Here is a 22,048-nt window from a genome sequence, read left to right on the forward strand (position 1 = left end):
AACGCGTCATCACAGGTCAGTTAGTTCAGTTGAGAACGGTTGAGAACACTCTTATTTGTTAAAATTGAATGTGAGCTATGCTTTCTTATTTATTTATGTATTTAGTTTTGTTTTGATTGTTCATATTCTGTTATATGTTACCTTTTCTGCAATAAAAAAGAGAACGGTTGAGAACGAACATCCTCTTCTCGATCTACAGAGGGCGCTGTTGTTTTAATTATCACTAAGTGACTCTACTACACATCTCAAATATTATTTGTATCCTTAGTATTTTAATAATCGCATTGAAATAAGCAGTATTTACTTAGAGCAGAAGATACAAATATATAAAACCCTGCAAGTCCAAGTACTCAAATATTCCGCCGTTTGTTGTACTTTGAACCTGAAAGGGTTAACCCGTGTAATTGGATCAATGGGCATAAGCCCCAGCATCTAATTTCATCCGTGAAGACTCTCAAACGCCTGTTCAGTGCTATTGCTGGAATACACGTTATGAGTTAATGTTGATGATGGGCTTGTTTGTTAAAAACAACCTGTTGGAAGTGTTTCTCCATGATCCTGCCTCCTGGTAAATGTTTATGGGAGATATTATTTCGCCGCTCGGTTGCCATGGCAGAAGAAAGGGAAGGAATCTGAAGCGAGCGGTGTCAACTTTTATTCACATGGCGTTTTTCTCGTTCTTGAACGCAGTCTGCATGTAAATGTAGTGGAGATAAGCAGCTTCACAACACATTCACAGTGAGGAGGAACTCCAGGACAGTTTGACGACGCGGGACATCGAGTGAATAACGGGAGAAGATCAAAACAACAACGAGTAAGTAGATTTCGATATTTCAGTAGGTTACTGTGGTATCACTATGGCGATTAAGCCATGAGTTATGCTTGTGAAGGGTTTCAAACCAGAATATAAGGCACGATAAACAAGGCAGCAACAAGTTTTGTAACATATTTATCTAGCGGAAAATGTGCTGTGTTCCAGTCGAAGTTTGTCCAACATCCGTTTCCTTTGACATTGAAGTCATACAATTTACAAACTCCTTAAAATGTGATGAGCCTTCAGTCTTTTGCTATTTGAAGAAAGTGGAAGACTGCTGATATTACATGTATTTTGAATAAAATGGGTGTCTTTTTAAAAATAAGCTCTTAAAACACCCTTGTTTAGTTTAATTTTCTTTACTAACAGTGGTTACACAGTATGCTAGTATTTTATATGTTCTGAATATACTAAATACAGGTAAATAAAATAATATTTTCCACTTTCTTCCCATTTTTTTTATCATCACGTGTAACGTTAACGTTATTTCTCAAGCAATGCTGTTTTCTGTTTAAATTTGCATTCAACATTTTCATAGAAAAACGTTGGGTAAGAAAATTGTTGTTTGTGTTGGAAATGGAGCTAAAGCTATTTTGATATCATTTTCACAATAAATATGGACTTTTTTTCGGTCTCAAAACCAACCCATTGGATATAAAAGTGTGACTTCAAAAGTTGACTAAAAAAAATGTTGCCATTTATCATCACAACTTAAAATTTTGGGTTTTCTGTTGAGAACTCGAATTTCCAAATTGACTAAACTTAAGGCAGTGCAAACACCTACTTTTTAAGGGTTGGTTTACACAATAACGAACGATGTACTAAAAGCGTAAAAGTTTTTAATAAAAAACCAACCCGTTGCACATAAAAGTGGGACTTTAAAAGTTGAAGAAAACATTCTGGATGTAATCTCTCATATTGGGATTTGTACTGTTTGTGCCTGTCAGTGTCAAACAGGATCAAGGTTCAGGAGAAATCGTTTGTTTTGTCTTCTCACACCAGATTGCAGATGAATTGGAATAGCCTGTTCGAATATTTTTCTCAATATAGCCTAGTAACTTATTTTAGCAATTCAGCTACTTCTTCAATCCTCAAAGCGAATCCTCATTTTTATCTCCTACTGTATCTCAGATGAAGGATGTTGGAGGGCCTGACTGGCCATGAGGAATGATCACGGCGCAGGTTGCTTTCGATAAAAAGTATTTGGAAAATGTCAAAGATTAGCCTGCGATGTTGCTTTGCTGTTTTGAATGAGGGCCAAGGGCTTCGTGCTCTTTATTGATTGGGGTTCTGCACGTTTAGATGATCTGGTTCAGCTTTCTTTGTTGTTCTTATGCCTTATTTTGTATTTTATTGCTCAATTCAAACATGGAGAACCTTCATGGATGGCCACTGATCTTAAAGCCGGAATAGTTCACCCAAAATGTACACATCCTCAAGCCATCCTAGGTGTATGACTGTCTTCTTTCAGCCAAACACAATCGGAGTTATATTATTAAATAATATCTTGGCTCTTCCAAGCTTTATAATGGCGTTGAATAGTTCCTGAGTTTTTAAAACTCCAAAAAATGGGGTTTGTAAGAAAAATATCCACATTTAAATCGTTAAACTAGTTCCGGCGGAACGGTGACCTCTGACCCGACATGTGAAGTATGACGTATCTCCTCTTCTATTATATCGAAATCCTTTGACGTTTCTCTTTAAAACGTATCGTTTTAGACTTCTAATCCGTGACCGGCGTTTTGTTTTCGCTCTATCCTCTGTGTTTTCGCTTTCGTCAGTTCTCACCTAAGCTTACGCTACACCGAGGCTAATGTCATTTGTTATTCATCGGGTCAGTATTACTCCTGAACTCGACTTTCTCGTGAACACGTGTAAGCCAGTTATTTTAGTTTATAAAGTTATATATGGATATTGTTTTTCTTACAAAAACCCATGGCTTCGCTTCAGAAGGCCTTTATTAACCCCCTGGAGTCGTATGCATTTCTATTTTGATGGATGGATGCACTTTTTGGAGCTTCAAAAATTCAGACATGATTCAATGGCTTATTATAGCCCCCAAGACATATGGTAAATGGTAAACAAAAAATGTAGGCTACACTGTAAAAAAAAATATTTTCAAAATTTATTATCACAACATTTTTTTTTCTTTTGTCAAACCAACTTAAATAATTCATTTAGTTCAGATAACTTATTATTTTGAGTTTCTGATGATTAAATCAATCTCCTTCATTGTATTAACTCACTTTTTAACTCACTCACATTGTATTAACTCACTTCCTGTTCAATCAACTTAAAATTTTAAGGCAACCAGGTTACTTACTTTTTTAAGTTAAACCAACAAAATTTTTTTACAGTGAACTGTTGATTTAAATGCTACATTTGGTATTACATTGGGTGTGAAAATGAATAGGCTTGAATTTAGTGCTGGACACCCAAAGCACAGGACAATAGAAACACCAGAATAAAAATATTCATGATTTTGAAGCTGAAAATACAGAATTATTTTAGACGAATATGCTTGCACTCTTCTGACTAGACTGACTAGATATGTGTAAAATAACATAGGCCACTTTTTACTGGTAACAGACATTTGGCATTATCAGGACACACAAATATTCCCGCATTGCGTTATTATACATTATATTTAACATTTTATATATATATATATATATATATATATATATATATATATATATTAGGGCTGTGCAAAAATTAATTGGGATTAATTCCATCCAAAATAAAAGTCTGTGTTTGTGTGTGCTGTACATAATTATTTTGAATTTATACCTATGCATGCATGTATATATTTAAGAACTATTTGCGCTTAAATTCTGTGTGTGTATATATATATATATATATATATATATATATATATATACATAATCTATATTATATAAATATTTGATATCTAAATAACAAATTTTCTTAAATATATACATGCATGTGTGTGTATTTATATATACAAAATAATTATATACAGCACACACAAATATATTATGTAAACACAGACTTTTATTTTGGATGCGATTAATCACAATTAATTTTTGCACAGCCCTAATATATATATATATATATATATATAAATTCTAAACTTTTTTCTCACGCTGTAATTTTTGATTTTGAGTGAACTATCCGCAGTTATCGCGATACATACCGGTATTGACTTTTTGTATTGCGAATTTGCGATATATTGTGATACCCCTAGTGGCAATAGCAAACAAAAACATCTCTAGTGTTAATTTTGACCATGGCTTATCTTGAGAAGAAAAATGTAAAGACGCGCTGTGTGTGGAGCCGGTGTTTGTTTTTAATTTTGACAATCGTCGTAAGAGAAGTCGCAGAAGTTGAGGTAAAATATGATCGTGAAATTTGACCCATGGATCAGAAGAATCTTTTAGGATTCTCAATTTTTCTCAGGCGGCCAAAATTGTTCAGTGTGAACTGTGAAGTGAACCCGAATTTAGATTAAACTCACTGGGGCAAACGGAGGAAACTATCTCTGTTGTTGTGTGTGGTGCTGGAGGACTTTGGGTGGAGAACAAAACTGCCTTTGTTTTCTTCATGCCTACACTGAGTGCACTGAGCCTCTGAGAGCAGGGCTATATTGAGCTGTCCTTAAGCCAAATTCAGGATTCTTTGACAGATCCGTGTTCCTGGGAAGATGTGTGGAAGGAAGGAAGGAAAACGTGGTTTCAAGTGAAAAATGAACACACAGGTGCCTGATCTTGTGGTGGTGTCATTTTGGTCTAAATAGACTGAATAAAAATGTACGTTAGTGTAATGGGTTTGATACAAGTTATTTGCTGATACTCCGTGTAAACATTCAGAAAAAATATTAAACAGGAAATAAATGATTTCATAGAGACCCCGTTGTAAAATATGCAATGATGACTTTGATTCATTCAACGAACGAAATGAACGAATTGACTCGGAAAATAGGGGTGTGACGGTACACAAAAATCACGGTTCGGTACGTACCTCGGTTTTAAAATCACGGTTCGGTGCGTTTTCGATAAAGCAGAAAGAAAGAAATGCCAGAGAAATGTCCTATTTGTTTATAAAAAAATATTTTTAAATAAGTTTGAGTATTCTTAAAACTTTCAGGTTTATAAGTAGGAGTCATCTTTGAAGGATGAACAAATAATGTTTTGGTCGTCACATTAAAAATAACATTTAAATATGTATAATATTTGAATTTTGAAGTGCTGGAAAAAGATGTGTGAAGATTGAAAGTATTTCACCATTCCAGCCAAACTGGTTACAGTTAGTTTTACTATATTTAATCCATGGTGAATGTTGCTGGTCTGTGGACGTAAAGTATTACTATCATTCACGGCACAATGTTTCTCCTGGTTTCCACGATTAATAACGGAGAAATGTGAATGCTTCTCACTAGATCTCGTAGCGATGTTATTACTTCAGTGGCGAATTCATCTCTTAGCGCTGTGTATAAAAGTTTCGCTTGATCGAGATTGGCTCGCACTGCACAGGTCCGAACTAACGATCCGTGAAGCACATAATGAGTAGCACAGTTTCATTACGGTTGCCATTTGATGTTGCGCATCGTTGTGTTGGCCGCGCCAGCACGGATTTTGTCGGCAGGAAAAATGGTCCAAGGAATTGTTCGGTTTGTACACGTACCGAACCCTCGAACCGAAACGGTTCAATACGAATACATGTACCGTTACACCACTATCGGAAAAAGATTAGTTTATTTTGATAAACGAGTTCGAACAGGAGAGTCACGAACGCGCATCACAGAACAGAGCAAGGTGAGCATTTGAGCTTATAAAACTTAAACTTAAAATGTGCGATCGTTTCTCTTGATAAGACCCTTATTCATCATCTGGAAACAGTTTGCACTGAAACTGTCTTTTGGACCTTGAACCGTTTGGTTCCCATTGAAGTCCATTATATGGAGAAAAATCCTGGAATGTTTTCATCAAAAACCTTAATTTCTTTTCGACTGAAGAAAGAAAGACATGGACATCTTGGATCACATGGGAGTGAGTAAATTATCAGCAAAAGCTTTTTTTAAAAAAAAGTGAACTACTCCTTTAAGACCAGGAGGAGTAAGAAAAATACCATAGCTGACAATCACAAATTGTCAATACGTAATAATGCTGATATTTTTTTGTGTTAATATTGTTTAAAAATGTCTCTAAGAATTATATTGGCCACCTTCTGTTTAGATTTTGTATATAAAGCCTGTATCGTTTTCTCACAGACTTTCTGAAACGAGCCTCAAGAAGAACGTTCGTTCACTAGTTCCATCGGTTTGCTTTTGTCAGTCACTCATTTATGAAATTAGGCCAAGGTTCCCGCCAGTAAAATAATCCACAGCTTCTGAGCTTCTGCTGAACATGTCCCATGAGCTGTAACAGTGGGCCTTTCACATTTGTGCTCCCAAATCTGTTAGGTTTCATAGTCCAACATTTTGGCTTTTAATATTTTGAAGAACAGCAGCCCATTACCCAGTCCTGCTTTATTCATCCAATAGAGAATGTGAATCTGCTAGAGCTACTGAACTATCCCAGTTTAGTTTACTTTGGTTTAGTGGGAGTGTTGGAGGCAGGCGAGGGCCTGATGAGGTGAGCGGTCGTTTGCTCGGGGTCTAATTAGACCAGCGTGCCTGAACCTGACAGCAGGAATGTGATCTATGTCATGGGTGATGTCACATTACAAACTCGGCTTGTTTTTGGAGAGGGAGCTTGTGCTCTACAGTCATGTTTTCAGCTCACTGTAGGTTAATAATATGGAGAAATATGAATTATCTTGCTATAATAAAAAAAATATTCAACATGTAGCAACATTTCAAAATGTTCCCAGCCTATATGAAGAGTTCAGATGCAAAAGCCTCTAAATGCCATTTGAAATTTTCTTCTAAAATGACCATTTTTATCAAGCTTGTATATTTAAGTTCAGTAATTTCAGTTAAATAACAATTAATAGGTAATCTCCATTGCCATTTAAGTGAAATCACTGAACTTACATATACAAGCTTGATAAAAATTATCATTTTAGAAGAAAATTTCAAATGGCACTTAGAGGCTTTTGCATCTGAACTCTTCATATATTGGCTATATAATGAATTTTGCAGTGTCTAAAATTAATAGTTTTATAGATCACATTTGTTGGAAACTGTCGTTCACCATCAAAACGATTTATTTGGCCTAGTGTATTGTTGGTAAAGCAGTTATATTAATCTTTCAGTTTTTAAATTTATGTTATAAAGTGGTGAGGATACTATTCTAGATGCGTCTGGTTATGTGTCGGTGAATTATTCTTTACATAAACAGTCTCTTTTTGGTAATGACGTATTTAAATAGTTCACCCCAAAATGAAAATTATGCATGATTTACTCGCCCTCAAGCCATCCTAGGTGTTGGAGATTGGAGTTTTACGAAGCGAAGCGTTTTTTTCTGTAAGAAAAGTAAAGGTTTTTTTTGTTTTGCTCGATCCTCTGCTCTTCCATGTTCGTCAGTACGTCATGTCGGGTCAGAGGTTAATCTTTCACCGGAACCAGGCTGTAATTAGTCAATATAGCTCGTAAAGATATAATTATTGATATTTGTCTTACAAAAACCCATCTCTTCGCTTCAGAAGGCCTTAAAGGATTAGTTCACTTTTAAAAAACTTTTGCTGATAATTTACTCACCCCCATGTCATCCAAGATGTCCATGTCTTTCTTTCTTCAGTCGAAAAGAAATTAAGGTTTTTGATGAAAACATTCCAGGATTTTTCTCCATATAATGGACTTCAATGGGAACCAAACGGTTCAAGGTCCAAATGACAGTTTCAGTGCAGCTTCAAAGGGCTTTAAACGATTCCAGACGATGAATAAGGGTCTTATCAAGCGAAACGATCGCTCATTTAAAAAGAAAATAACAAAGTTTAAGTTTTATAAGCTCAAATGGTTGCCTTGCTCTGTTCTGTGATGCGTGTTATTTATTTATTAAATGAGCGATCGTTTCGCTTGATAAGACCCTTATTCATCGTCTGGTGTCTTTTAAAACCATTTGAAGCTGCATTGAAAGTGTCATTTGGACCTTGAACCGTTTGGTGCCCAGTAAAGTCCATTATATGGAGAGAAAAATCCTGTAATGTTTTAATCGAAAACCTTAATTTCTTTTCGACTGATGAAAGAAAGACATCTTGGATGACATGGGGGTGAGTAAATTATCAGCAAAAGTTTTTTTAAAAGTGAACTACTCCTTCAATCAACCCCCTATGGAGCACTTTTACGATGGATGGCTTGATGGAGTAAATTATTAGATAGTTTTCATTTTTAGGTGAACTAACCTTTTAAGTTGTTTATTGCAAGTGCATTACTGTAATATATTTCTGCCTGCCAGATTCCCTCCATTAAGCTTAGCTCGTATTGAACCCAGAACATTCCTCACATAAGGTGTTGACTTTCGCCTAGGTCAGGTTTGGGGCCAGTAGCACATAGCCGAGGCGTTTTCCAGTGTCCTCATGATTGCCTCTTCAGGTCTTCTATGTGTGGCATTTCACTCTTCATATCAGAATGTGCCACCTTTGAGTGCCCGGCTTTATATTAACCTTCTGCTTTCTTTACTCTCCTGTCGTCTTAAGTGGAGCCGGAGACTCTTTCAGCTGCTTACATCTTCTCTGGCTTACTAAACCCTAACATCTCCTTCCTCTCGCAGGGCCACCGAAGAGGCCGTGTCCTTGGGCAAAGCAACACTAATTTATAACATTCTCCTTTGCTTTTGGTAAGTTCCTCATTTTACACTTTGCATCTTGGTTTGCACATGTCATGCTGCATTTCTATTTCATCTTTTTTAGTGGATTTTTTTTTTATTGTCGACACTATTTTACACAAGATTTACTCAAATCTTTATATGTTTGCAAGGCTGTCGGTAGATTTTTTAAACTACCACAATAGCAAAGTCCCACTTCATTGACCAAAGTGGGCAGCGTTACTGTATATTCCAATGCACTAATCTCAAAATGGAAAAATATTATGTGATTAATCAGAATAGCTGAAATATAGGTCAGTAATAATGTCTTTGAGAGCATTTGAATGGCATGTTTTCCCTTAGGGAGTAAGCTGGCCTTGCTGATTTATTTTCTATACATGTTGTTTGCTGGTTGTAGAGTAATAAGATCCTGTTGGAAAGAGTTTGCTTGGATTAATGGGCATTTTTGGAGTTGATATATTGTAGACGCTCTGTTGTCTTATACATTAATCAGATTAATGACTGCGAGTTTCCAACAGGGCTTACGAGAGCTTCCACCCCTCCTTCCCATGGCCTCATTCTGCTCAGACGAAAGCCATTGTTTCGTGGCTCAGTCTGTGGTTGCAGGTTATCCAGTGTTTGTCATTTATTTGCCGCCTTGTCCCACGACTCAAAGGTTTTCTTCCTGTGAGGCTGACATGCATTTATGCTGTTTGCGAAGGTTGTGTGTGTGTCAGAGAGGTTGAGAGTCATACAAACAAATGCAACATGCCGCAAGTGGTATTTTTAAAGCCACATCTAACAGCTAGAGTAAATGCCCTTCTAATTGATTCCAAATGTGCTCCACTCCTCTACTTTTCGAGGGTTTTTACAGAGCGAATCTATTTCCAATGCCACTGTAAAAGTGTACAGTTGACCCCATAATAAACACTTTATTTTAAGATCTTTTTGATTAGTTTCGCCCCCCTTGTTGAACATGAATATGGTGCACTTTTCCATACAAAGAAATTGAAGGATGCTGTCAAGCTAAAAAATACCCTAAAAACTAACCCTAACATATTTTGATGAGTCAAAGCAATGTAAAAACATATGTTGTCGTAAGTTATTGATTTTGCAGTGCACGCGCTAGAGTAGGGCTGAATAATCGACGATTAGTTGATTAATCGTTAGATTAATCGATTATCAAAATAATCGTTTGTTGCAGCCCTACGCTAGAGAGTAGAGAGTGATTGTTGATGGCTATCACACAATAGTCGTCTCCTTCTCTACTCGCATTCTCAAATTCAAAGCAGCAATCGAAAACTTGTGGTGAATATAATAAACATACATGCAAAAGTTCACTTCAAAATTGACTCACTGCTGAGTCGATGTGATCTTATGGCTAGCACTCCTTGCACGCGAGTTGTTGCAGGCGCATATCGACAGACACCTTGTCATGTGGGCATATTCCAGTGTTGTGACGATGCATCCCTAGAGAGCAACCTAATATAACTGCTGTTGTCTTTTTTTTTTTTTTTTTTTTTTTAAAGAAGAGAAAATCACTCACTGCTCTAAGAATCATTGTAAATGTAATTCATATGGTGAACACAGACGGCAGGGTTTTAATTGACAGAAAAAACAGTACTATAAAGTTGAAATTTAGCTGTTGCGGTAGCACTTAGTTCTCTTGTGCTTTTACGTATAGCCTGTTTAAACTCAATGTGTAATGAGACACCCAGGAACAAATTGTAAATCTGGCACAACATGATGTAGAGGGAAAGATTTTCAGTAAAAAACGTCTTAGCATTTGATTCTCTTCTGCATACAAAGCTATCGTAAGACATGATGTATCTGCAACATATGGACTACTTCTATGTTACTTGCTTTTTTAAATGCTTTTTTAAATATCGCAACAGCCTTTGAGTTGCGATTGTGTTATGGAAAAGAGCAGCACGAACATTCTTGAGAATATCTTCTGATTTGTTTAAGTAAACACATACAGGTCTGACATGAAGATGCTTATTATTCATTTAAGAGGAGTACTCCACCCAAAAATGAAAATTCAGTCATCATTTACTCACTCACCCTCAATTTGTTTCAAATCTGTATGATTTTTTTTTTTGGTTCCATTTTGGAACCCATTGACAAAAACACCTTGTCATTCATGAAATTATGTTAAATTAAGTTTTGAATGTTCATATTTGAGTATCTGTTTAATAAAAAAAAATAGAGCAATCATCCATGCACAACACCCTAGCAACCACCCACAACACCCTAGCAGCGGCAATCAACCATGCACAACACCCTAGTAACCACCCACAACACCCTAGCAGCGGCAATCATCTTTACACAACACCCTAGCAACCACCCACAACACCCTAGCAGCAGCAATCAACCATGTACAACACCCTAGTAACCACCCACAACACCCTAGCAGCGGCAATCATCTTTACACAACACCCTAGCAACCACCCACAACACCCTAGCAGCAGCAATCAACCATGTACAACACCTAAGCAACCACCCACAACACCCTAGCAGCGGCAATCAACCTTACACAACACCCTAGCAACCACCCACAACACCCTAGCAGCAGCAATCAACCATGTACAACACCCTAGTAACCACCCACAACACCCTAGCAGCGGCAATCATCTTTACACAACACCCTAGCAACCACCCACAACACCCTAGCAGCAGCAATCAACCATGTACAACACCTTAGCAACCACCCACAACACCCTAGCAGCGGCAATCAACCTTACACAACACCCTAGCAACCACCCACAACACCCTAGCAGCGGCAATCAACCATGCACAACACCCTAGTAACCACCCACAACACCCTAGCAGCGGCAATCATCTTTACACAACACCCTAGCAACCACCCACAACACCCTAGCAGCAGCAATCAACCATGTACAACACTTTAGCAACCACCCACAACACCCTAGCAGCGGCAATCAACCATGCACAACACCCTAGCAACCACCCACAACACCCTAGCAGCGGCAATCAACCATGAACAACACCTTAGCAACCATCCACAATACCCTAGCAGCGGCAATCAACCATGCACAACACCCTAGCAACCACCTACAACACCTTAGAAGCAGCAATCAACCATGCACAACACCCTAGCAACCAGCCACAACACCCTAGCAGCGGCAATCAACCTTACACAACACCCTAGCAATGTACTAACAACCACTCGGCCTTAGCAAAACATTGTAACAGCCTAGCATTGTGGTGGTCAGACCAATTAAAAAATTCAAAGCAACCCACCTACATGCTGACATTCACTCGCAACATCTTACCAACTGCCTGAGCACCTTAGCAACTGAATAGCAACACCCTAGAGTATCCGTTTAATTAAAACGAAACAAAAAAATTAGTTACTATTTCTTTAAAACCTAAAGCATTATTTCTCCTGATCATCTTAAATATGGATGGGTTTAGTCACTGAATTTTTGTTCTTGTCGGCCAGTTGTGTGTGTGACCAAAGAAATGCTCTGTTTTGTAGTAATCAAGCTTGACAGACTTCAGCACTGATCTGGCAAAAACATCTAAACCGAGTCAACGACCTATGAAAAGTAAACTTCCCCAAAAGCAGGGCCCCTGACACTCTCAGCAACTTGTGCAACAAATTGTCAGAGGCGTTTATACAAATGGGAGTTCGGCACATCTGTCTCCTCTTGGGGAAGGGGGTTGCCCGGTTAAAGCTGTTGCACTAGATTACAAATAACATGCATGATCAGCCATCTGCTGCTGTCTATTTTTTGTCTGGGATGATCAGTACAAGAAACGTTCTATACCATAAAGCATTAAATCATTGCCGAATGCCGAATTGTATATTTTAGACCAAAGCCCTTTCATCCCAATAATCCTGAGGATTTGGACGTGTTCTAGCACCAGGAAATCAAGTAAGTTCCAGCAACTTAACAAAGCTGGGTAGTTTTTGTCTTTGTTGTTAGTCATGTTCAATGTTAAAGTAATCAGGTTTCGAATATCACAAAGCTTTTGTCTTTTTATGCTCTGAAAGCAGATTTGGTATGCTAGTTTTCTAGGTATTTTGTCAGCAGTGGGAATCTGTTAAAACATTCGTGCCACGTTGCTCGGTACAGTGTTTCAAAGGTCATCAGACAAACTGTTACTTTAGCTCATACGTGAGTATATGGGAATGTTTACATCCTTTACTCTTCTTAACATTAAACTCTGCATTACTCATTCTGCACGTTTTATGCTGTGAACTTGAAAGACGCCTTCGATCGTATGGTTTATTTAAACCATTTAATGGTTTAAGAAGCACTGAGCATCCTAAGAATCACTGAGAACAGCTTATCAAGTACCCACAACACCCTAGAAGTGCCAATCAACCATGCACAACACCTTAGACACAAGCCACAGCACCCTAGCACTGCCTATCAACCATGCACAACACCCTAGCAACCATCCACAACACCCCAGCAGTGGCAATCAACCTTACACAACACCCTCGCAATCTCCCACAACACCCTAGCACCGGCAATCAACCTTACACAACACCCTAGCAACCACCCACAACACCCTAGAAGTGCCTATCAACCATGCACAACACCCTAGCAACCATCCACAACACCCTAGCAGTGGCAATCAACCTTACACAACACCCTCGCAACCACCCAAAACACCCCAGCGGCGGCAATCAACCAGCCACAACACCCTAGCAATCTCCCACAACACCCTAGCACCGGCAATCAACCTTACACAACACCCTAGCAACCACCCACAACACCCTAGAAGTGCCTATCAACCATGCACAACACCCTAGCAACCATCCACAACACCCTAGCAGTGGCAATCAACCTTACACAACACCCTCGCAACCACCCACAACACCCTAGAAGTGCCGATCAACCATGCGCAACACCCTAGCAGCAGCAGTCAACCATGCACAACAACCTAGCAACCACCCACAACACCCTAGCAGCGGCAATCAACCATGCACAACACCCTAACAACCGTCCACAACAACCTAGCAGTGGCAATCAACCTTACACAACACCCTAGCAACCAACCACAGCACCCTAGCAGTGCGTATCAACCAGCCACAGCACCCTAGCCGTGCCGATCAACCATGCACGACACCCTAGCAACCATCCACAACCCCCTAGCAGTGGCAACCAGCCTTACACAACACCCTAGCAACCACCCACAACACCCTAGCAGTGCCGATCAACCATGTACAACACCCTAGCAGTGCCGATCAACCATGTACAACACCCTAGCAGCAGCAATCAACCATGCACAACACCCTAGCAGTGGCAATCAACTTTACACAACACCCTAGCAACCAGCCACAGCACCAAAGCAGTGCCTATCAACCATGCACAATACCCTAGCAGTGCCAATCAACCATGCACAACCCCCTAGCAGCAGCAATCAACCATGCACAACACCCTAGCAACCACCCACAACACCTAAGCAGCGTCAATCAACCTTACACAACATCATAGCAACGTACTAACAACCATTCGGCCTTAGCAAGCAAAACATCGTAATGGCTTAGCATTGTGGTGGTCAAAGCAACCTGTCTACATGCTAACATTCACTCGCAACTGCCTGAAAACTGTCAATCTCCCACAGCATTTTACATGTCCTAAAATCATTCTTGGCACCGTAGCAACCGAATGGCAACACCCTTGATCATGGAGCGTTTGCATGGAGAAGCACCACTCATATTTTTCTTTTGGCTCTATAAATTTTTAACTCTTGACAGGCACTACAGTTTGCTGTTTGCTGTCCAACACATGTTTTGCGCAGTAGATCTAAGATCTGCCTGCTCTCCCCTCAGTGATTTGCTGACACAGCCGTGTAATTACAGCCGTCGCGGTCACTCCTCTCACCAGACGGGCCCGTTTTTAGCTCGGATCTCCGTGGGAGTGCTGAGCTCTTTTACATTCAGTGTGATGGACCAAACCAGAAGCACTGCTGTACCGAACAATAGAGAGCCGCACAATGAGAACGGGGGCCGCACTCCTCCCTGCTAGTATTTCAGTTTTACAGCTCTAGGATCTCTGTGAACATGTCCATTGTGTTGATTTACCTGTTGCTAGGCTCTTTTAGGCCATGGCCCTGACAGTGGGTATTTGACATGTCCAGTCAGGACCCAATCTACTCTCAGCTGTTGGAGATTGTTGGCTGCTAATGGAAGAGTGTTGTTCGGATCTGCTGTGTTCTCGCTCCAGCTCGACGGGATCTCTGGGGCTTTTGATTATTTCTGTCATGAGTTCAGCATGACACAGCTGTTCGCTGCTGAACTTGTACAGTGTGACTGGCTCCATGGGAATGGGTGTGTCTGGCTTCTTCAAATGTCTTGTGCACATATTGTTGGGAATGCTTTGTGCTTTTTTTAATTTCTTCCACTTCCTTGTAAATTTGTTGCAAAATGGGTTTACAGGGGCACTGGTACTAAGATGCGTTTTGGTCGACCGCATCACAAGTAGACGACGGAAACCCATTCCTGTTTGGTGCTCTAATCCGTCTCTCATTTCCCCGCCACTTCTGTCCTGATTTCTTCGAGGGGATGGTCTATGTGCGGGTAAATGTATGTGCTTTTTCAGATCTTTCGATCTAATGGATGAAATAAGCTCGAGCAATTTGCGTATGGACGTGATAGGAGATGGAAAAACATACGGAGTGCAGCAGCTTTCAATTCTTCTTGGTATGTTTTTCATCTTCAAACCAAACTTGTGTCTCCAGCCGACAGTTTAAAGGGCATATTGCAGGTTAGAGGACCCGAGTCAATGCATAGAAAAACAATGTAGGAACTAGATTGTCTTTAAAATATATGTTTAAATGCGCTACAGAAGCTTCTGGAGTCGTTTTTGTGAATTTTACTTCCACGTCTGAAAATGGGCGTGGCGGGAGTGACGTAAAGGGCGGGAGAGTGGTCGATTCAGACAACAGAAAAACAATGGATCGCGATGACATTTCGGACGCTGAGGAAATACTCGTATGATGGACCAAGCTATAAAGTTATGAGCCTGTTATGCTAAAGAGAGAGCAGGACAGGCCAGGATAATGTTAGACAGAATGGTCAGAGACAAATTGAGTTGTGGTGTGAGCAGTGGAGAACATGACAGGCGTCTTTTGGTGCTTATTAGAGCTGATAATCGATTAATCTAACGATTATTAGAACGATTAATCGACTAATCATCGATTATTTTGCCAGCTAATCATTAAGTTTGTAACAATTATTCAGCTTTTTCAATTAGTTAAAACATTGAGTTATACATATTCTTACTATAATATATAAAAAGAAAATCAGTTCAGCTTTTGAAATAGTGGTTTTAATAAACTTAGAGCCAACTAAACAGGTCGTTCTCTTTAAGTTTAACTCAAATCACTCGCAAATGCTCTCGAAGTATTGTTTAATAAGCCCACTGCTTTTCATAGAACTGAAACAGAAAAAGGGTCATTACTTCAGGACACAAAAAGGGTAAAATATTAATCTGCAAACCATTAGTTCGGATTCGTTTGCACTCCATCATAATTCGCCCTGTTTTTTCTTTTACCGCACTTGCATTTATAAAGGGCTGCATTACACTCTAGCGCCATAGCGGTCAATTCGCGATATTGCAGGCTCTTACATTAGGTCACGTGAGATCAAACGACTACTCGACAACAAAGATATTTGTCGACAAATTTTTATTGTCGACAATGTCGACTAATCATTGCAGCCCTAGTGCTTATAGATATACACGTTCGCTAACAATATACACTGTGCTCCCAATATTGTACGGATTATTATAGGGATGTCCCGATCCGATCACGTGATCGGAAATCGTGCCGGATCACATGGTTTCAGACTCGATCGGAATCAGATGTTACCTCAGATCAGGACTCGGATATACATGTACATATATTCTCAGTATTTTTAACACATCTATAGTTATGTGGTGGCACAGAGTGCCCTGTGACACACTGGCTACGTGGCGTGTCGGTTTTTATTTCGGCTCCCATGTTAACAGATTAGTGCTTGCAGACCGCCAGGGAGACACCTCAGGCGCGCGGAAAACGCGTGCATGCTAGAAATAGAACCGACACCTATTTTTCACGCGACGCACAAGCGTTGGAAGCGTTTCCAGGAAAAATAGAATTGGAAAAGATGTTTATATGTTATTTTGTACACGAATTAGGGCTGGGCGAATTTTTTTTTTTTTTTTTTTCCCTTAAAAAAATCTGAGATTTTATTAGAATTTTTTTTTTTTATCGAGTAGAATTTCTATAACTCTCTGTGTTGAACTGATAATAACTCTAATACACAATCTACTTAATACAACTTCATTATAAAGAAAAACAACAAATCCCAAAAAATATGATCATAATCTATGACAAAAATGCTATTATAAACTAGATTAATGGATAATTCAGCAGTAAAATTTAGTCTAGAAAAATCAGAAGTGCACAATATTGTATAAAATCTGAACATTTAGGGAAAAAAAAACATTTAGTGGGGAACAAATACGAGACAACAAGTGTAACACTAAATCTGGTCAAACTTTACACATTGCTCTTTGTATTGTACGTTCATGAAAAACAAGATAGCCTAACAAAAATCAAAAGGATCAATTATTATATAGTCTTGTCTACTATACAATTGACACATGTTAATTGTATAGCACAACGTCCAGCAAGACAAAGTTGTTTTATGCGAAACCATAGACGTTTATCTACAGATCAAGTATAATAATAGTAACATTTAATCATCTTTGAGAGAGTTTTGACTCTCATCGTATTGTCATCATATTGACTGTCGTAACCGAACTGCTGAAACCCTGAAGGGAGATTTGACGAATGCAAAATGTAAGTTACACTATACTGAAGAGGGGGAGAAAAAAAATCCAAAAAATCGATTTTTTTTGTTGTTGAAAATATGAAGCGATTTGACCTGCCAACTCGATTTTTATTTCAAATCGATTTTTTTCCCAGCCCTAACACGAATACATGTTATTTAATTAAATGTTGATGGTTGAAAGACTAGGTTTGACAAATTCTGATCTAAATATCAAATATTACACCTGTCAATACAGAACAAAATATTCTGTGGTCTATTTTGCTGTCAATACTGCTGACACAACAAACCTGATACGGCACCTCAAAAACAAACACCCGACACAATACAGCGAGTTTACCCCAGGCTACCCAGCCGAAGGCGAGTCGGCTCACGCTGCAGGAGAGTTTGAAGAGGAGAGAAAAATGCCCCTTGATTGTGAGAAGCCGGAGGACATCACATCCGATGATCATAATGAGTGCTATTTGTTTTTATATTAGACTTTTTTATATATATACTTTTGCCCTAAAGTCCAAAAGTGAAGAATTTATGTTTATTACCTGATTGTTCAAGCTACCTCACAGAAGTGATCTGTTTGTTAACAGAGTTGTCAAATGTTAAAATGAGGCGAATTAAATAAAAAATAAGGAACATCCTGGAATCTCGATCTGGATCTTCTTTATTCGTTTTTGTATATATTATAGAAGTATCGGATCGGGACTCGGTATCGTTAGATACTCAAAATCAAATGCACAAAATAACCTGATCGGGACATCCCTAGATTATTATGATCCTATAACAGGCCAGCAGACATTAGTCTGTTTAGGGTAGATTTATACTATTAAATGTATAAAAAATATACTTGAGTATATTTCTGTTGTACTAAAAGTACATTTTTAATACATATTTTTCACCTGGGTTATAACATAAACAGAAAATTAAAGATTTGAGTATTTAAACAACCAATTTTTTGCTTGAACACATTCAACCACACAAGTGTTTACACTATGAACGCAATCCGGTGTAATGTGGAAGTGGACCTCTGGAAGTGGTTGAAAGTTGACAAGCTCAAAATGCTTTAGACCCCGTTTACACCTGTATTTAGCGTCGTCCACTTGTGATCCGATCGACACCAGGTGTAAACAGGGCCATGGTGATGTATAGAGCCCGACCGATAATGGATTTTGAAGGCCGATACCGATACAAATATTTTTGGGTTTTAAAATATGATATTCCGATATATCGGCTGATATTTTTTTTTTATTAAATATTGTTGGATTTCACACACGTGTAAAAGAAAAGCTAACTTTTCTGCACAAGATACGTTTGATACTTTTTCTCTATGTCTAAATGTTCACTCCTCGCAAGTCTAACTTACATTTTACAATGCAGGGACTGTAACTAGAGATATGCTAGTTATAAATACAGTAATCATTGCTTTATTTAAGTAAAGCAAGTAGGTTTATTCCAAGCTCATTAATGTTAACATTAGCGGTCTTCCACTGATGATAGTGGCACATTAGCTAGCTTTGTGGTCAGCTAGTCTATGATGAGCCATAAATTAGCAATAGATGACATCATACTGCAAATTGTAAAACATACATTTTCAATATAACAGGCCAAGGAGAGATGATTGAAGTGTGTTTCGTCCGATTTTATTTTTTAAATATTCATTTATCGGCCATTATAACTGCCGATACCGATATTGTGGAAAATGCCTAATAACGGCCGATATATCGGTCTGGCATATGTGCTGAATACTGCTGTTATAAAAATATATATATATATAGTATAATACACAACAATATGCAATTCAAACACGGTCACAATTCGGGTATATTCATAAGGACTAGTTAACCCTGGGTCATTCTAAACCCCGGGTAAACAGAGTCCTGGGTTATTGCCACATTTCACATTGCTTATAATTTACCTGGGGTTAACAGTTAATCTTTGGTATTCATACGTTGCCGTTTTCTTATCCCCGGGTTAACATCATTATTAGCTTATTTACGGTGCCAGTGCGGTATTGCTAACTCAATATAGGCAAACCCATTTTGCTTCCATTATATGTCATCTTCCAGACTACTGAAAAGAAAACCTCCAAAATACACTTTTACACTTTTAAAAGTTTGTATTTTTTTTTTTGAGCCATAAATCTACACTTCAGGATCATATCCAGTTGCACATACAGCATTTGATTTTTCTAGGGCTGGAAGAGTTCATGCGTCATCGCGTTAACGCATTTATTAATTAATGTCAATTTTTTTTCTCATGTTAACGCAGTTTTTTTTATTATTGTTTTGAAAGTCCGTTTCTCACTGGCTCTGAATACACAAAGGCATGCAGTCAAACCATGGATCACAGGAGGGATGAGATGATGGTCAGCGTTGGTCGTGTACAAAAAATTATAGACTATTCAACTTCGGCAATGGGTGGGCGCGGACATGTGCAATTAATCGCGATTAAAAATTTTAATCATTTCCCAGCACTCATTTTGTATATTTTTATTCTTTAATGTTTTTTCTGAATTTTTTAATAGAGGGATTTGTTCATATCATTCACCTGTTTTATATTAACATTTTAATATATGAAGAGTTTATTATTTTATTTTTTCCAAACAATGGTCAGTGGTTTCCCGTGTTATGCAAGTACTTGTGTTCTGCAGATGAAAGAAAGTTTCTCATACAGGTTTGGAATGACGTTTTATTCCTAAAAAACCTACGTGTTTTTTTTCTGGCTGACAGTATTAATAAAAAGCGATATCCAAAATCCCCTCTGTAAAAACCTTTAACTCTAGTGTCATTTTAAAATGAAACATGAATATTGAACCTGGTTTTATCTGATGTTCAGATGCCTATTCTAAATGTATGCCATTTAATTACATTATGAATCCTTTGCTTATTAAACAGAAACCTTGTAATCCAAAACAATTGTCTTAATTTGCTGTGATTAGTCAACTGGTTATACTGAATACGTCTGTCACGATTATTGAATAATTGTATGATCATGTTTATTATGTCTAATTGCAATTGTTTGAGATAATTGCAGTAATTATGCAGTTTAAATTTGTTAAATTTTACCATCAAAATTAGGGAAATTAAAGCGAGAAGCAAAGAAATCACAATTAATTCTGTCAGGGAGAGTAAAGAATAAAAAAACACATCAGAAGTAAACAAAGATAGTCAAAGGTGTTCCTTCATACACAAAATCAGGCATGTGTGTCAATAAGAATGCATTCTGTAATATATTATATTAATTATTCTAAGTAATAACTATACAAATATTCATTTTTTTCTGCATTAAAGTAAATCATATGTGATTTATAATATTATACTTTTTATTATTATTAATTTAAGATAAAAGAAAAAGTAGCATCTTAGGCCTACTCTGTAAGTGACATTTTGTGAAAAAGTCGCAATTGAATCTTTTTACCCTGTTCACATGTGGTATCTTGGCTTATTAAAGTCTTTTTGAAATGTGAAAAGTTATTTAAATCAATACGACAAAATCATGAGTCACAAGTTGAAATGTGTATTGTTCCACAATGTGTACTACTGTCACACACTACGCCATTAGCAATATGCTAATATTCTACATCAATACCAGTACTCCAAACAATATTTACTGATCTTAAATTGGCAAGTGAGGTTCAAGTGAAGGTCTCATATCAGTGCTCCTCCTGGCATGTTTGTGGGAAATACCATCATCGGGAGCTGACTTTCCACTCCCACCCCTCTCTTCACCTCGCCGGGAGGAAGTTCAGGGGAAGTAATCCAAGCTCTTTATTTAAAGGAAACTAAGTGAAACTAAATGTGCATCCCAATTCGCCTGCTATTGTATGATTCATAGCATAGTATAAATATTGCGAGTTCTCTGAAAAGTCCAAAAAAAAAAAGGTGCACTTTCAATACTCAGATGATGCACTTAATTAACCAGAAAAACATGGTGTGCAATGTTGGACACTTCATTCGCTTGACTGTCACAGTTTTAATTACGCAACAGAGGGAGGGGCTTCAGACTCTGATGTTAAATAACAAAATAACCTTATAAAACTCACACGCCAACTATATTAGTGCATAAGTACACACCACACGGTGTATAAGTGCACAGGAAGTTGAGTCCAAAATAATGCACTAGGCTATACACATGTAAAGTCAGATGTAGAGATGATTTGTGTTGAACTGCAACAAACAGCAGTGCTAAAAGGGTCTGCCTGAAATTAGGGATGTGTCATAACACGCAGGCGGCTAAAAATTTGTTTCAGCTTCTTTTAGTTTTTTTGCGTAAAAGGTTGCTAATTGTATAAAAACAACTTGTGCTATGCTAACAATGAAGTAACCGTGTTTCTACAATTCTTAAAAAAAACATGCTAATGGCGCTGGTGAAAAATCATATCTCAATTTGACTGAATGTCAACTTTTTATATATATATATATATATATATATGTGTGTGTGTGTGTGTGGTGTGTGTGGTGTGTGTGGTGTGTGTGTGTGTGTGTGTGTGTGTGTGATATATATATATATCAGTATTTTCTAGTGGCAAGTGACTGCCGCATGTGCAAAATAAAGGGGCGGGGCCTGGTTGAGTAAAGGCCAATTTATACTTCTGCGTAGGGTGCGCGCAGTAGGTACGGCGTAGCATACGCACAGACCTCTTCAAAAATGTAACTACACGTCGCGACGACGCGGACCGCAAGATCGGTGATTGGTCGGCTTGGTAGCGTCGTATTTCCT

The 22,048-nt window shown here is 38.2% G+C and overlaps 1 protein-coding gene across 4 annotated transcripts in view; it reads left to right on the top strand.

Moving 5' to 3' along the window:
- Nucleotides 1-401: 401 nt before the first annotated feature.
- Nucleotides 402-22,048, top strand: part of pacsin3 (protein kinase C and casein kinase substrate in neurons 3) — a 50,733-nt gene continuing 29,086 nt past the window's right edge. Inside the window, exons 1-2 of one of the 4 annotated variants that reach the window (XM_039690845.2) lie at nucleotides 402-814; nucleotides 8,488-8,553. The gene's annotated coding sequence lies outside the window, so the exon portion shown is untranslated. Of the gene's footprint in view, nucleotides 815-8,487; nucleotides 8,554-12,204; nucleotides 12,423-22,048 lie in introns of those variants that run through there. The other 3 variants (XM_039690846.2, XM_089116581.1, XM_039690847.2) reach the window with 3 other exon arrangements.

The sequence above is a fragment of the Pimephales promelas genome, chromosome 1 (assembly GCF_988280905.1).
Source record: "Pimephales promelas chromosome 1, fPimPro1.hap1.1, whole genome shotgun sequence".
NCBI lineage: Eukaryota > Metazoa > Chordata > Actinopteri > Cypriniformes > Leuciscidae > Pimephales > Pimephales promelas.